At 42.2% G+C, this 5929-nt stretch overlaps 1 pseudogene; it reads left to right on the top strand.

The window, feature by feature from the left end:
- On the top strand, nucleotides 1–5929 carry LOC138172921 (zinc finger protein 883-like; annotated as a pseudogene).

The following is a 5929-nucleotide window of genomic DNA, read 5'->3' as shown; positions in this document are numbered from 1 at the left end:
TCAGCTGGGAGAAGGGGAGCCACTGGAGGAGACATTGTTGGGCAGAGCATTTAAGTCCTGGGATGGGGAGAGGCTTTGGGCAGAATGGCTTTTGTTTGGATCCAAGTGATAGCGTGGTTCCAGGTAAGAAAACAGTAACAAGACAACTCCAATAATAACTGAACACCAAGAGTGTTCACACCAGAGGTGAGCCTCACCCTTTAGGAAGTGGTGGGAGGTCTTTAGCCTTAGCTTATCTTTTATCAAGCACCAGAGAACTCATACTTTGGAGGAACCCAACATATGTAATGAGGTAGGAAAATATTCAGTAAGAACCAATGCCTTATTACACGTATGCATGAGAAGTCATTCAGGAGAGAAAACTTACAAATCCAGGAGCGACTGTGAACAAGTTTTCAGCCAAATGATTCACTTTAAGCAACACCAGAGAGTTTATACCAAAGAGAAACCCTATGAATGTAATCAACTTAGGAGAGCCTTCAAGGGGAGCTCATTCCTTGTCAAACCCCAGGGACTTCATACTAGAGAAACCCTAGGCATCCTAAAAACATTCAAACTCTGTGCCAGTTGTGTGGAAAAGGGTTTAGTCAGCACACACTTAACTCAACACCAGAGTATTCACACTGGAGAGAAACTCCATAAATGTACTTGATGAAGTAAAACCTTCAGAAATTCTTTAGCCCTTATTATAAGTCAAAGAAGTCATAGAGGAGAAAAGCTCTATGAATGTGATGTACAAGGGAGGACCTTCAGTCAGACATCATCCCTCCCTCATCTTCTGGAGAGAATTCACACTGGAGAGAAACCCTATGAACGTGATAATTATGGAAAATTGCGATAATTATTTGACTGGAAGACACAGCATACTCAATGCCAGATGATGAATAAGACACTATGAACGTAAGGAACCACTGACTGTTCATACCTTATGGTACATCAGAGACTTCACACTGGAGAGGGACCAGAGATGCTACAGAGGTGAAATGGACTAGAGATGCTACAGAGGTGACATTGACTGGGGATGCTGCAGAGGTGAAATGGACCATAGATGTTGCAGAGGTGAAATTTTAAAAAGATGCTGTAAAAGTGGTATAGTCAGGCCTTGAAAACATCCTGGTTGCCCTCCTTGAATCTCCTTTGGCTTGTCTAATTCTGTGATCTGATCAAGGCAGAGGATAGACACTGTCTCCTACTTTTTCCTTATTCTTAATGTGGCTCAATTCCATGTCCCACTGTTCACTCATCCTTGTCTGCCCATCCTCTGAAAGCCTATTATTGGCAGACAAATGCTGCCTTGCCAGGTCTCCCCTGTCTTGAACTGGGGATGGTGATTTTTTTGAACCCAAGTGTAAACATTTTCTTTTGCCCCTATTCAGATCTATCTTACTCAGTTCAGCCTAGTGCTCAAGCCCAGTGGTTTTCAAACTTTTTGGTCTCCACAATTATTGAGGACCCCCAAAAGCTTTTGTTTGTAGGGCTTATATCTATTGACATTCACCCTAAGAGCAATTATAGTGGATAAATTCAAAATGTGTTAATCTATTAGAAATTAAAATAAACCCACTACATGTTAGTGTAAATAACATTTCAAAAAATTACTTTATATCTCCAAACAAGAGATGAATGAGGAAAGTAGCACTGATATTATGTATTTTTGCAAATCTTTTTAATAATAGAAGACAGCTGGATTTTCCTGCTTCTGCAGTCTGTTGTAGTATATTGTTTTCCTTAATATATATGAAGAAAATCCCCCCTCAGACATGCAGCTGGATTAGGGAGGAGTATTTTAACAGGCAAATGACATCTTAGTATTAGTATGGAAGTCTTTGACTCTGAGGATCTCCTGTTAGGGTTTTAGGGAGCACTGTTTGTGCACCAAGATCCTCTCCCATCAATATTCTTTTGAATTCTGATATTCTTCCATCCAGTAAGTTAGCTCTTCCTCTCATCCAGCATCACTTGTCAATATGATGAGCATGCCATTTATTTCTTTATTCAAATCATTGATAAAAATGCTAAATAGCCAGGACCTAGCACGATCCTTGAGGCCCTCCCTTGGAGACCTTCTGACATTGAATCAGTCATATAGCCACTTCCAAAGGTGTCTGTCCCCTCATTTAGCCCATGTCTCCTTATCTTTCCCATTAGAGCAGCATGAGATATTTTATCAAATGCTTGGCTCTAATGGGAGTAAACCATGACTCCATCTTTCTTCTCATCTCCCAGTTGAGTGACCCTGTCCCAAAATGAAGTGTGATAAGTGTGGCTGGATTGGTCCTTTCCCTCCTTGTTATAAATCTCCAAATGATGGAGTTCAGGGAGGCAAGGACTCCAATAACCAGAGTCCCTGGAAAGCCATCTGGAATGAATTCATGGACTCAAGCATTCTTTAAGTCGCGGTGGCAAAGATTTATTGTTATGCTATACAGTGGGCAAGAGTTCTTAGGGAACCTACAACTTTAGAGGGATACAGTTAAAGTTTACATAGGATAAACTATGGTAAAACATGTGCCAAATATGCTAACTAGGTGAGCCAGGGTGGGATTAGGGAGTGCTTAAGGAATGGTCAGCTCTTAGAGGAACATGCACTTTTAGTATCTACTACACAGGTGTATTGCCCAGAATTCACTGGGAAACAGCCCAAGGTGGGGGAGGGGAGAGGGACCTACACAGAGGTGTGATTTTAGGCTTGAAACATCATTGAGTTAACTAGTGGTCAACCCTGACCGAGAAATGTCCAGTCTGCCACCCATCGATGTCGTGTTTGATAAGATTGATGTTGGGAGTATACATATATATAACTCTAGTCCAAGATGTACATGATGAGGACTTCAGGGTGTATACAATGAACCAGGGAGTTAGTATAGATAATCCAGTGGAATTCTCACAGGCACAGCTTGTTACTGTACCAGGAGGACATTTGGCTGGGGCCTAGTCATAAACGATTGATAGGCATATTGCAGGGGGTGGGGAGAAATGCCCCGAGGGTTATGCTTGAGGGTTAGGGAAAAAGATGCTTTTGAAATTGGGGCCTGAGCACACAGGCCCAGGCACCTCATCACAAATCTGTCATGATTTGAGGACAGTGAGGAGGGTTGCATAAGAAACCATGAGCTTTTGTGGCACATCTTTGGTAGGCTAACAAGGGAGAATAACATCTGTGTCCTGCCCTTCTGTCCACGCATTAAAAAAATGTTCTATTGCTGCTTTTTTCTCTTAAACAGACCAGTCACTGCCCACTAACTTCTCTCCTCAATCCTCTTCCCCCAAGGGAAGCCTTTCCTTGTAATAAAAGATCAGGTAAGCAGAACAAACTAACCCTTTGGTGATGCTTGAGGATGCACCTGCTGTCCCTTTGAAGAGCTGCAAGTGGTGGGTAAGCTTCAGGCTTGGGGAATCCCAGTTCTCCTGTGTTTACAGCTATTTCTACTTGCATGGCTGCTGTGGTCACTGTCGACCCCCTGGTTCTTTTCATAACACTGCCCCAATTCATGCAAGTGTTTCCCTATTTCTTTGAGTCTCTTACGTGACTCATTTCTTATGATGCAATAATAGTCTCATTTTATCTACGTCTATTTGGCCATCCTCTCATTGATGGCTGTGTACTTGGTTTCCAGTGGTTTACTTCAACAAAAAGAGGCCATATGGGTCCTTCCCTGTGCAGCCTTGAGGACCTTGAAGTTCCCGATCAATTTTCAGAATGACTGGACCAGTTTCTACCTTCACCCACTGTGTCCCTGTCCTTCCATGGCTCCTCCATTAACAGCTGATTGTTGTGTTAGTGTCTTTGCCAATCTGAAGGGTGTGAGGAGGAGCCTTGGGGCTCATTGTTATCATTGGCATTTCTCTCAGTTTTCCACATAGTTGGTGGAGAGCTTGCATGCCCTCTTTTGAGAGATTCCTGTTCACACCCAGCCCATCACCTCATTCAGCAGTTTCCATTCTCCTACTAAAGAAAATTTCTGAAATACTTCTATTTTATTTTAATCTCTTTCAGACTCGAAGCCTCAGTATAAGACCAAGGAGGCACCTTCCAAGTAGGACACTCCTGAAGGAGCATCCCAGAGGGTGGCAGTAGAAAGACTCTGAAGGTGTACTTTTTGGTACTTGATTTTGAAAGAAACAGTGGAATGTGAGAATCCAATAAAGAAGCATCTGGGGAGCCGGGAAAGACGTGTGAGGCAAATCTGGAAACAGCAACAGATTCATACAGGAGAGAAAACTCCTAAGTGTAATGAATGTGGGAAAATGTATAAGAGGCATGCCAACCTTATTATTCATCATAGGATTCACAACCGTGAATGTAAAGAATGGGGAAATGCCTTTAGTGATCGTTCAAATCTTATTAAGTATCAGAGAACTCATGCTAGACAGAAGCCTTATCAATGTGATGAATGTGGGAAAGGGTTCAGTCAGTAATCCAGCCTTATTCAACACCAGAGGATTCATACTGCAGAGAAGCCTTATAAGCGTAACATATGTCAGAAAGAGTTCAGTCACCACTCACACCTTACTAATCACCAAGGGATCCACATGGGAGAGAAGCCCTATAAATGTAATGAATGTGGGAAAGTCTTTAGTCATAGATCACACCTTAGTACACCAGAGGATTCATACTGGAGAGAAACCTTACAAATGTAGTGAGTGTAGGAAAGCCTTCAGGCATAGCTCAAACCTCATTGCACATCAGAGGATTCATACTGGAGAAAAACCTTATAAATGTAATGAATGTGGGAATGCTTTCAGTCACTGCTCAAACCTTATTGAACATCAAAGGATTCATACTGGAGAGAAATCTTATCAGTATAATGAGTTTGAAAGCCTTCCGTAGCCACTGAGATCTCATTGCACATCAAAGTAGTTGTACTTGTGAGAAACCATGAAGATGGAAAAAGCTTTCATCATTGTTCACACCTCATTGCAGAGACATCAGGTAGAGAAAAGAGTGTTGGGCTTCCAATCAAGAATACCTGGGGTTGAATATCTGGAACCTTAAGGTCCTCAAGTCCATAAGATGGGCAAGGCTGCACATGGAAGGACCCACACGGCCTCTTTTTGTTGAAGTAAACACATTCATTAGCTGTGTGACCATGGACGTCACTGAGCTTCAGTTTTTTCATCTATAAAGTCAGACTAATCATAACACCTCACAAGGGTTGTTTTGAAAGCCAACTGAGGCCATATGTATAAAGTGAAAATCTTACAGCATTTTGTGACAATTAGTAGTAAACACCAGAGGATTCATACTGGAGAGATTTCTTATTGACATATGTGAGAGAACCTTCACAGGCAGAATTTTCCAGAAGACCCTTCCTGTGAAAGAACAAATCAGTGGCCAAAATGTTTGGCTATTCAAGTCCCACATAAATAATCCACTTTCTTCCATGAAAATAGTGTGGCATATACGTTCACCTTGGCACCAGAAGGATTGAAGCCCCACCTCTGTCACAGACTAGCTGCAGCACCCCAGATGAGTCACTTCTCCCAGATGATAAGTTACAGAGAAAATGCTGGCAGGCCTTGGGAGAGAATTCCTCCTTGAGAGCTCCCTATGCCGGTGACATCACTGTTCCTGTCCCTACCCCTTCTTCCATGAAAACTGTTTGAATAATAATCTGGGAAGGTGAGATCCATTGGACTGCATCATTTGAGGTCCCACATGAGTGCTTTGTGTTGTCTTTTGAGGGATCGTTGCCAACCATCAGTCAAGGTGTGTGACAGATGCGATGTACTTTTGGGTCACTGCGCATCTGCTCCCTGCATTCAAAGTGATAGAGTCTTTGTGTGGAAGGTCAAGGGAGCACAGTATATACTGTATTTCTTAACATCATTTACTTGGGCAAGTACAGTGTAGTCTTCCTAAAAAAGATCCTGCAACTTAAAAAAATGGAAATAATTAAAAAGTGGTTATAGGCTCTTGTTTGAAATT

This window comes from Petaurus breviceps, unplaced genomic scaffold (assembly GCF_028583685.1).
Source record: "Petaurus breviceps papuanus isolate PSGF00001 unplaced genomic scaffold, PetGlider_PUasm1.0 555, whole genome shotgun sequence".
NCBI classification, from domain to species: domain Eukaryota; kingdom Metazoa; phylum Chordata; class Mammalia; order Diprotodontia; family Petauridae; genus Petaurus; species Petaurus breviceps.
The sequence above is the reverse complement of the archived record's forward strand: the minus strand, read 5'-3'. Positions and strand labels throughout refer to the sequence as shown.